The 11,954-nt window shown below is 36.0% G+C and overlaps 2 protein-coding genes across 3 annotated transcripts in view; one reads left to right on the top strand and one right to left on the bottom strand.

Moving 5' to 3' along the window:
- Positions 1-1,925, bottom strand: part of LOC128894572 (low affinity immunoglobulin epsilon Fc receptor-like) — a 192,614-nt gene extending 190,689 nt beyond the window's left edge. The window contains exon 1 of the mRNA XM_054156407.1: positions 418-1,925. The gene's annotated coding sequence lies outside the window, so the exon portion shown is untranslated. The remainder of the gene's footprint in view (positions 1-417) is intronic.
- The window catches only part of LOC128894563 (dipeptidase 1-like), a 756,062-nt gene that overhangs the window by 451,219 nt on the left and 292,889 nt on the right, over positions 1-11,954 (top strand). The window lies entirely within an intron of this gene.

The raw sequence follows: 11,954 nt of genomic DNA on the forward strand, positions 1-11,954 counted from the left end.
ACTTCAAAGGACGATTTTAGAAATTTTTGTTATTCGTTGAATGTAGGTTTTCGAATGAAAATTTTGTACACTAATTTAATCTTCAGACAACAGGGCACTCCAGATGACAATTTAATAAACCTTCATTAGCAGCTCGATATTAAGATATTAAGTTGAGTACTAAAACTGTGTACACGAATTAAATTCTTAGGATACAGTCACTCCAGACGGCAATTTTATGAGATGTTACTAATCGTTCAATGTAGGATTTAGATTCAAAACTCCATACACTGGTTAAATCCTCAAACAACAGTCACTCTGGATGACGATTCGACAAGCTCCTATTATCAGTCCAAGGTGAAATTAAATTCGATAACAAGGCTTCCGGTGAGTCTCGTTTAAAGGAATAACGTTTCCAGAGTGTATATAGAGATTTACGGTTTAGATGAGAGTTTTGCCCATCTCCGAGCACCGGAGCAGCGTCGTTGTAGAGCGCACGTGACGCTGAGTGGCGCGCGAACAAACCGGCCGATCGTTTCCTGAAGTGGTGCTAGGCTCCAGATGGAGGTCTACCGAGACACTGACGACCACTCGCGCTACGAGGACATTCCCCGATTCTCAGGTGAACCGGCGTGATAGAGACGGAGGACAACGCGGACGGAGAAAGAGAAAGAAAGGATCGGCCGTTCCCGATCTTGCCTTCTACTCTTTCTCGGTCGCGCCTTCCAGGGGCCCCCTCTGTCGTCTCTGTTCCGCGAAGGGGGACTCCCCGGACGCGGTAGCTTTTCACGATTTTCTCCTTTCTCCCTCCTCTATGGTCGCGGTTCCGCGGGTTCGGATACGCTGGAGAAGGGAGAGGGAGCGAGAGAGAACGATCGGGTTGTGTGAATGATTCCGCGGAGGCTTGGCTCTCCGCTTTGCTGCTGGTATGTACGCGTACACGGGTCCGCGATCGACGAATAATGCGGCTAAGAATTCTAACGAGCAAGGCTGCTCGCTATACAGGGTGCCGCGTTAGACGTGGAACGAATCCGTGGGAGGGTGGTTTTTCGGGGGGAAGCGAGTGAAAAATTATGGGAATGTGTTTGTGCTTTTTAGGAATTCTTTTTTTTTTTAATTACTTCGTTTAAGGTCACATCAACTATAAGGTTATTAGTGACCATGTCGATGATCACAATTTAATTATAATTTATTTAGCATGTTATGTTTCATTAATATCTTTACTAATTTGAGGAATTCGCTTCTGTTGTTAACACATCTTGCGCGGGAAGCGACTGAAGTCGTTTTGCATGGACTATTGAGCTGCCCCACGGCGAGAAACACAAAGAACAGCGCCGGCGTGAACGTGTTAAATACCTATTGCAAATTCTACTGTCCGTTAATCGCAGAATGGACAACGATAAAATAGAATGTGAAGATGAAGATTTGTATGCAGATAGTTTATCGAATTGCGACGACTGGGTTATGAATGATGATTGTAGTGATGACGAAATTATATATCGTTATAGAACTATTATTCAACGAATAATTTCAAGCAGTTCTGATTCAAGCCCGGATTCGAATGATTCTGATTCTCAAGAAGAATGGTCATTCAGTAGACGAACGCCCAGTCTTGGAAGAGTTTTTAGCTCGATCAGGAATAGATACGGAAAACGTTCCGGATAATGTAGCGGATGATGTAGCTTTATTTATTGGCGATAATTTTTTTACATTCCTTGTAGAAGAGTCAAATTGATATTATTATAAAAATATTGATAAATTCACAACTTCCAAGAAAGCCCTCAAATGGAAAGACATTGCGATACAAGACATGAAGAAATTTTTGGGGCTTATTCTTCTTACGGGACAAGTGCGTAAGGACCGAAAAGAGGATTATTGGAGCACGGATCCGTGTATAGAAACGCCAATTTTTCCGAAAACAATGACAAGAGACGGCTTTCGTATGTTATGGAAAACCTGGCACTTCAATAACAATGAAGAGTTGACTGATGGATCAGACAGGCTTTCGAAAGTCAGACCACTACTGAACTACATTGTTCCCAAGTATATAAATGTTTATAAGCCTAAAGAGAAACTAAGTTTTATTTTATAAATACCTAAAGTTCACAAACTGCAGCTATTTTAAATGTAATGAAATGCAGAAGTAATTTTGTGTACAAATTGTAAAAAATCGCCCGCTACTCGTTGAGAGTTTGGCGGCAAAGCATCCGCGCAAGTTGTGTTAAGGGTTTTCTGCGTACTATTTGAAAGTTGAAACTCTATTCGATCGTGTTGCATTCCCGTGTGATAGGCTCGTCACAAAAGTTGCATAAGTAGCAATGAGTCAGATATCTGTGAACAATTCTCAATCTTGATAGTGTCACTTACAGTCTTCTATTTGGTAAGGTTGGAATTGTATCGCTGGTTGATTTTCGGATTTGGTGTAGATTCGTTGGTGACATGTTGATTAGGAGGTTCTTGTTCAAGGGAAGATTTATATTATTTTGAGTTTCAGAGTAGAGTATTTTCTATACTGATTTATATTTTTTTTTAAATTTCAGAGTATAGTTTTTTCTGTGTTGTAGGACTTTAGAATTTGTTAGAATTTTTAGATGGATTTGAATTTTGAAGTGTTGTATAATGTATCAAGAAATGTGTGAATAGTTGTGAGCTTATTCCAAGTCTCCCACCCGGTGAACTTAATATGATTTGTTGGAATACTACTGTGGTGAAAGTCATGCAGTTGGGAAACGTTGAAGACACGTAACTGGAAATATAGATCGATCTAACTTTTATTTTCTTGAATGTGAAATAGTACATGTTGGAATTTGATTTAGAATGTAAAATTGGAATGTAAAATTTGAATGTGAAATTATATGAATGAAGATACTACGTATTCAGTAACAGTTATAGGTTAATAAGACTGTTCGCTATTATTTAAACATTTCTTGAAACATTGTTCAACATGTGTAGAACGTAGTCCACATCTTAAAGTAAAATTCAAATTAGTTAAAAATTAAAGGCAGAAGCTGGAATAAGACTAACAAAATGTGAATTCACAAATAAAGAAATGTTGAACAAGTAATTTTTATAAATTTCAATTAACGTACAGAAAGTCTAAATAACAAATTTTTATCATTGGATTTGTATAATTTAAGTCCAATAAATATTAAAGCCAGTAGACAGAGTAATGAAATGTAAATTACAGATGAAGAAATGTGAAACAAGTAATTTGTATAAAATTTTAACCAATGTACAACCAAATTATACTCTTAGTTTAACTTGAAACGTTGGAATCGGTTAACAAAGTATCATTAGAGCCAAAAGTCCAACGATAAATTATACATGCACCAAAATGTCACCTTTCGCCGACTCTAGTTTCTTTATATTTACAAAACGTCTTTCGTTTACGAAACAGTAACTAACATCGTGCGCCTTTTTTTATACCAATGTGTGTTTCCAAGGTAAATGTTTCCAACATTCGTTTGGAAGAATTGGCTTTCATTTTGGGCACGAACGAGCACGAAGGTTGATCAAACGATTCATCGGGACCTCGATCAAACGCGTGGGGCTTGTTAATAGATTGCGCAACGGGTTTCTTAAAGGGATTGTGAAGACGTCTGTCAATTGTTTGGGTCAGTGAGTTCGTGAGTGTTTTATAAAGGATCCTAACTAGGCGACAAACGCTGAAGGTGTTGCGTTGAATTTGCATTAATTGGAAGCGTATCAACAGAATTAACGTGTCACTTTCCACCAATAAGAAAGAATTTTCGCTCTGTGTTCTCTCTCAGCTATCTTTTCATAATTCTTCTCAAGATAATATTAACATATTAGAATACCATTACAATAAATTCAGTCTAAATGTGTGTAATTGATTTACTTTTAATTTTGCAGCATTTTTAAAACAATGTATGAACACAATATTTTGTAATCTATAATTAGATCTGTAATTTATAATTTCGGAAATGAAGGCAGACAATTTTGTCAGAAGAAAATTGTAAAACCGTTAAAAATTACGATTGAAATATTTGAAATGAAGTGATAGTAGTTTTGTCACTTTCGTTCCCAATGTTTCAAAAATTCAATTGTATACATCAATTACTGTCACGCAATAGAAACTCGAGTCTGAAAACAGTCAATAATATATTAACTATAATATATTATTAATTTTATCTGGAAGTCACTATATCGGTACTCGATCCATCCAGTTGTTTGCAAAATTTCTCCAGAAGAATCCAGTGCCAGAACAGGCACTTATCGTTCCTCAAACGAGAAACTCCATCTCGTAAAATTGTTTCTAATTAATAGCTACACGGGTAACGTAAATAAATGGAAGATGAGTATACGACCTCCGCAATTATTTTGCCTTACGCAATCCTGAATTGCCGAAGAGATCCGTCTTTTTTTTGAGGCAACCGCATTCCTGCCACGAGATGACCTGGAATCCCAAACCTTCGCTAGAATCCGACTTGTGGCATTACGAGGCACGACTAGATTCGCAACGGAATGTTCTTTGGAAACCCTGCTTAACCGTGAATCGACCAAAGGCGAGCGTTTGTTCCCAAAAAGATTTCAATCTCCAAATAGATATCGTAAATTCCCCTGTCACTGCTTACAATCTCCTTACGTTGGATTAATTGACTTTCGGTCCCGCGCGACCCGAATTTAAAGAGATCCGTCGATCGTTAATTGCCCGGAGCAAATTTATTTGAGAGTGGCCTCGTTGTTATTCGAATCTAACATTTTGATTTAAGTGGACAGAAGGAAGACGCGTTCTATATTTATGTGTCTGCCTATTAATTTTTTTTTTAAGATAAAAGTCTATGTATGTATCCTTAAATTAATGGTATACAGAGAAGTAGCTATTCCGGAATAGTTACGCAATTAGAAGTGTGGTATATAATACATTCTGCGTCACATTATTGAGTCTCTATGGAAATGTGAATGTACTTGCATTCTTGTACATTTTATTTTTACTGTTGATTGTATATGGGGTTCAGCACTGTTTTTTTTTTTTATAGATTATTAGGTCATTAAAGGCACATTCTGTAGAAGTTTAAACATCAGATAAACTATTACAATCATGATGGGAGTAAAAGACACCATTTATACTCTATAACATCATTTATTTTCTTACATTATAACGAAATCAAAGTACAATAAAAATTACAGTTTGCGACTGTAATTTTTAACCGTTTTACAATTTTCCTCTGGCAAAATAGCCTGGCTCCATTTACGAAATTATAGATTACAGATCTGATTATGGATTTAAAATGTATTGTGTTCATACATTCTTTTAGGAAGGCTACAAAATTAAAAATAAATTAGTTATACACATTAGGCTGAATTTGTTGTAATCAAAGAACAATTTCCAGGATTCACTATCGTCGATTAAAGTGACAATTGTCACAGTAGTGTATAATCATATTCTATTTCATATTATTTATCAATGTAATTAAGTATTGAAATGTAAATTAAGTATTTCAGCAACGTATATTATTTTCGTAAATAGATTACAGGATTTGTTTCATCCCATTTCGTTAAATATACTCATTTGCATCTCCCTTGTGAAATATGTAAAAGTTCGACTTAAGCCCTTACCATGAAGCATCAAAGAAATGTGACATCCAATTTACACCTGTAACGCGCGCGTACAAAGCGTTGGCTCTGCTTCCCCGACAAAAGTTCAATTAGGCGAGCCCCGGATCATCACGAGCGTACTCAGTGCGCGTTACAGCTCATGCACGCGCGGCGAGCGTTCAGTTCTAAACTGCAAATTACAAAGCGACCGCGACAATTAACGGAACGAGACAACTGCCGGAGTAGTTACACCGCCAGGCCTATTAGCCTGACGGCGTACCTGTGGACCACCTGACAACCACTCTCTTCGAGTACGCTCACACTTGGTGCACCTGAGATTGCAATTATCTTCGCTAAGCCATTGTGCAGTATTTAATACGTTTCGGAACGAAGAGGAATTTATTTTATACCTTGACTACATTACGAAAGCAATTAACTCCTGTCCATAAACACGTGAACGCTTACCAGCTTATATAAATATTTGATGTACGCTGTGAATTATTATTTTCAAATATATTGTATGTGTGTTTAGTTTGTGTTGCATTGGGGAATGTATTTTATCAAGTGATTATTTTATGTCTCACTAGTAGCGATAAAGAATAATTTATTTTTCTTCTCATTAATCCACCACACTTTTATTGCCAATCTTGATATATACATAGAATTTTGTAGCATTTAATAATACTAAATTGTATAATATTAAAGTTTCGAGTAGCACTTTAAATCCTATACAGAAACTATGAATTGCTTTGATAGAATAGTTTGAAAAGAATATTTAATATCTGAACACCATTTATGACGAGATGTTACAAATTAAATGGAATAATAATGTTATTTTTGATACAATAAAGAAAGTAATATAGCTAGAATTCAAAGAATGGTATAAAGAAGTTTGAAAATTAATTATTTTTGTATTCTTACCACTGAGTAATTACATTAACTATTGATAAAATATAGATAAATATATTAATATTTTTAAATGTATTATATATAATTATTAGTATTATAAGTTATAAGTATTATATGAAATATTCCAATGAAAGAAGTGTCCACATACTTATGATTGGAAATATATACATATACGTGTATTGCTTGCTTGATCGGTATTGAGAGCAACATTAAATTTGCTACGAAATAAATTGTTTTAATCAGACTAACACAAACCACGATTTATTTTCGAATCACGTAATGCGCGTTTCCCGATGGAACACGAAGAATAAAAGCACGTTTGTTATCGTTCGCAATTTCCTTTGTCCATTATAGTACATGAAAATGGCATTACACAGCAAACACGGTTCGGCTGGAACTTTTTATGTTCTAATTTCATTGGAAAACACATTTCTATCAGTCTGCTTCGCGGTAGATCAATCAACAGACTTTTTCAAGTTTTTATTTTAAAATGAAAGTTGAAACGAAACCATTAATCACTTGTTCGCGAAATTATCTCCGACGTTTGTTTCGTTCCGCGTATTGTAACAAATATAACCATTCGCCAATGGCGCTTCCGATTAAAAACTGACAGAAATTCGTTCTGATCTAATACTCGATCAATTTATATCAATCACTCCGTATGCCAAACGAAACATGTGGAACTTTATATTATTGTTTTGCGGCATGGAAATGATTTTTAACAAAATTTGCAATTGTTATCGGAATTTTATTACATTTTATTTTTATAGGAAAGAAGATGAATCGTATTTATAATTATAGTAGTTATCGAACAATAAATTCATTTCAAATTCATCCTAATTGTTATTAAAATGGAGGCAAATTGTTTCGACTTGAAGTCATCGCCATAGAAACCATTGATTAAAATTTTGTATAATAAAACATTTATTATTAAAGCTTTCTATATTATATTGTCTTCAATATTATTCAAATTATTCAATCCATCAATTTTTACTTTGTGCAACGATCTAGGTGAAATTGAAAATCACCAAAAGTCACGTATGTTATTTCTGATACATCCTCGATGATGTACTTCTAAATTAAACTGCCCTCGATTAAAAAGAAATACCTATCTCCGATAATCGAGTATATTTGACACTTCCATGACCCGGTGCCTTAAAGTGGATACCGTTCGAACACTCTACCTGCCTGTATCATTTTTCGGGTGTCAAAGTACACGAGTGGGAAGAATAATTCGAACAGAAAAGCGCAATCGATTTCGAAGTAACCCGAGACTAAAGTCGTTCCATCGTCGCTCCGCGAGATTCGGGAACGGGGGTTCGGCCGGGCGGCGAGCATTTAAATAATTCCAGCAAGTTTTATCGTTGGCGAGGAGGGGAGGTGCTGGGGTGCTCCAATAAAGCGACGGTAATTGAGAACCGAGGGTATTCGGTGTTAACACCCTCTTCGCGAATTTACCATCGGCACTGTCTCGAATAATAAGAGTGGCGGACGGGTCGACTTCGGAAATCAATAAATAGCGACGACGTTCCCTGGGAAACTTTTACATCGTTACGGGAAGCGACGCGAGTAGATTAAACAATTGAAAAACTGATTTCCAATCGGACCCCCTCATCTCCAGTTAGTCATTGCACCCCTTTTCAGTAGCTGTCTGCGGGGAAAATAAATTCCTTTTCCATTTCCCGTTCACCGGGGGCCCTTTTCCAAGCTTATTTACTTTCTTTCTCTATTTTTCTTATTTCATTTTCCTTCACTTTTTTATTATTCCGCGCGTATTTGAAATTGACACGGTGGTCAAATAAAATTCATCGCGTATCTCTAAACTGGAATATTTTTATCCTGCCGTGCGGTTTTCATGCATTTTATTTTTATCTACTTTAAACTCATTTCGAAGGTATGCAGACTGAAATTAAGCATTATGACGTGGATATTATTATTGTTGGTTTTTGTACCACTCCAGGAGGATTTTGTTGCGCATATCTTTTTTCTCTTGTGATAAATTATTCTTGAAATTTTATTTGCGTTGTCCAGATGCTTGGAATAAATTTTTAATTAAAGTCTTTGTTACTTTAATGTTCCTGTAGAGCGCATGTATTTTTATGACAAAGCATTGTTGAATTAAAATATAGTTCCGATTTATTACAAAATCAACAATAATTAAGTAAAAGATTTAATGGTTACTTGGCCCAATGTAGTAATTACATAATGCCATTCCAAGTACTTTATTATAAATATTTCCGTATTTATTTATAAGTCTCAGTGTTTCAGATTTTTCAACTGTAATTTAATAAAGAAATTGCGTGTAGTAAATAATAACATTATCGTAAAAAATGTATTATTATGAATCCAATGATAAAAGGATTTTTGGAAAAATTCTCGTTATTTAATTACTGCAAAATGTCTGGGTTTTCAACAAATACTTTGACGCTTGTACATAGAAGCTACAATTATAAAAATTAATTTCCGTGGTTCAATGTTGTTTCTACATTCCCTTAACCCCTGTCCGTCGAAAAATGAACATGTAATGTAATTTTCGTTTCGTTTCCAGTTTCAGAATGTTTTGTTTAAAAACCCAGAGTAGTAATTATATAACAAAGACTTTTGTTACTACATTTTATGTTATTTAAGTAATTAAGCAAATGCAACATATATAATTACACAAAATTGTATTATTAATAATAATTTACTTCCTCGTCATAAACAAAAAGGAAGAGAATATTGTGTTGTCTTTGGAATTATTTTCTAGTTAATTCCTCAATTTTAAAAGTGTAATAAAAGTAAATTTTATAATTGTAAAATGATGTTAAAAATAAGTAATTAAAAACGATTTAAATATACGATTGAAAAAAGCTTTATTTCTTCAAAAAATTAATGAATCAAGAAAAAACGAAGGGAACCCATTCAAAGTACTTTCTAAAATTAGGATTCTTCGTATTCCTCGACGAAGGAGGAATTCTGTTCTATTAAACTTTGCAACCGAAACCAGTCTCGCAATAACAAGACAAAAAGAAGAAAAAAATTTAATACAAAAAGTAAAAGATTCTGTACCATTTTGTCGCGTCGCGTTCAACAGAATCTTTCCAACGAAACTGGTGCCAAAAAGAAAAAAGTAACCACGCCTCGCGAACATATTCCCCATTTAATTTCGAACACAAATCCACCCTCGATTCTGTGCCAGTGATTCATGGCGTTCCTACTCGACCATAAAATTTTCAAAAATCTCCTCTTTCAATCCACTCCACCTCCCCATTCGAAAGAAAAATAACGCGAGGCGAAAGAGGAAGCTCACTTCTTTCCAGAATTTACGAATACCTCTCGCGAAACATTAAACGCGCAAAATCGTCTTTCATGAGAAAAAAAAAAAGTTAACGCTGGGAAAAGGCTCCCCTTTTTTTCCCAGGGAGCGCATTCGCAACGGAGGAAAAGGTAATGAAACCAGGTCGCGAGACGCACGGAAACGAAAAGAATTTCAAAACGCGATGCGTCACGGCCCGTGACACGTAATAGACGCAAAAGAAATGAACTAGCACGCGACGACCAATGGGAAGCACTCGGGCAAGGAGAATTCATAGCCCCGCGAAAAATGTCCTATTACCGTTTTTCTGGCCGCGGCCTCCTCAATCATCGCCTTGACTGTTCATTAACCCTTTGTGCCGCGTTGAACTCGCGACATATGTAGGACTTTTCATTTTTATTTTTGTTCTTTCTACTTTTTTTTTATTCCTGTGTGTTTTCACTCGTTTCCTTTTCGTAGCCCCCACCCCCGTCGTTGGACAGGAGCTGTCCTGTTACTTTTGCCCCACTGAAAATAACCCCGGCTTTATGCAGCTGACGTTTCTACAATTTTCCAGACACGATACTCCCCCTCGTTACCTGCGACGACAAAAAGGGCGCCCCGGCCGTAATGAAAATGTGAAACGGTAAATAACCGAACCGTGGGGAACAATTAAAGCAAAAAACCGATTGGATTTTGCTTGCTTGTAAAAGGTGATGTAAAGTGGCCTGAATAGAGTGTAAATAGGACTTGGTTAAGATTGTTCACCCTTCAGTGTTTTCTGTAAAGTTAATGTAGTTTCTATAAAAGCAAAGAATTTTCTATATGTTTGTTGTGTCTCTTAAATTAACATCTGTCGAGGTTGAGTAAATTGTGTAAAGAACTTATTTGTAAATATATTTCCAATTTATTAATATAATTTCAGAAGAAATTATTTCTGATTCGCTGACATAACACACATGAAAAAAACATATACAGTTGTAGAATAGCTTGAAAGAAAATAACATATCAGTGGAAAAATACAATAACATTCAAGTGGTGTCTCATTTATAAATTTCTAAGTATTTCAAAGCCACCTACGAAATTAAATTTATAAAAGTATCTAAATACATATTATCCACACTTGATAAACAATTATTGCTCAGAAATATCAAACCTTACATGACGAAAGAAAAAATACAATTGACTTATGTTGAATCTACAACAGAAATACTTCTCCTGCCGATAGTTTAGCAAACACAATGCATCACCGACTAATTGTCGTCCAAGTTCCAGCAATATTTCATTCGATTACACGTCCTAATGCGTCTATTAAAACTTGCCAGGGCGCGAGGCAGTGAATTTTGAAAATCAATGTCCTGGAAAACGAGACCAGATACGAGAAAAGTTGAACAATTTCGGCATAGTTCCGCTGGAGGAATGGCCGTTCCCTTCACCCGGTCGTATCACCATTAACGTCACGCAGAATCCGTTTCGGCGAGCGTCAGTTTTGATGCACTATTCCCAAATGAGACGTTAAAGACGGAATCCAAGAAGCGACACCGACGAGAGGGAAGCGTGCCCAGCCGCGGCGTTCGCTCACGCAACGGTACGCCGCGAGCTTGTATAATGGAATAAATAAGTAAGCGGAGCTTATGTTTCCTCCGCGGGCTTGGCATTTTAATTTCCTCGGGAGATATTTCATCCCGCTGTACTTCCTTCCATTTGCCACCTAACCACTCGCCTTTATGTTTTCAAGGATATTCTTTCTACGTGGCTCACCCAGCCATTGCCCGAAGCTATTCCACGCTGTTGCTTTGGAAGAACTATCTCTCCTCTCAGATTGTAAGAATTCCTTAAGGTGGTAGAACGACGCTGTGATCAAATTATTGGACGAATTTTTAGATGGAACCGAGAAAGAAAATTCTTTAATGTTGAGGTGCAGGAAAGCAATATGTGCGTTGAAGTTAAGAAAATTAGGACTACTCAAGTATGTCAATTGTTTGGGGACAATTTTTTTTGGACGGGGGTGGGTTAATATTGAAGTAGAGAATTGATTATATTAATAAATTGATTTGAATGATATAGTATTAGATTGTCCCAAAAGTTTCTTTCGTTTTATCAATAAGTAATACATACACAATATTTTATGTCTAATGTTACATTATTGAATTGTGTACGATTCATTTTTCTCCATTACTGTTTCAACATCAACATCTAAGAAATAATATTGTCTATTTATATAAACACTACC

The sequence above is a fragment of the Hylaeus anthracinus genome, unplaced genomic scaffold, assembly GCF_026225885.1.
Source record: "Hylaeus anthracinus isolate JK02 unplaced genomic scaffold, UHH_iyHylAnth1.0_haploid 4, whole genome shotgun sequence".
NCBI lineage: Eukaryota > Metazoa > Arthropoda > Insecta > Hymenoptera > Colletidae > Hylaeus > Hylaeus anthracinus.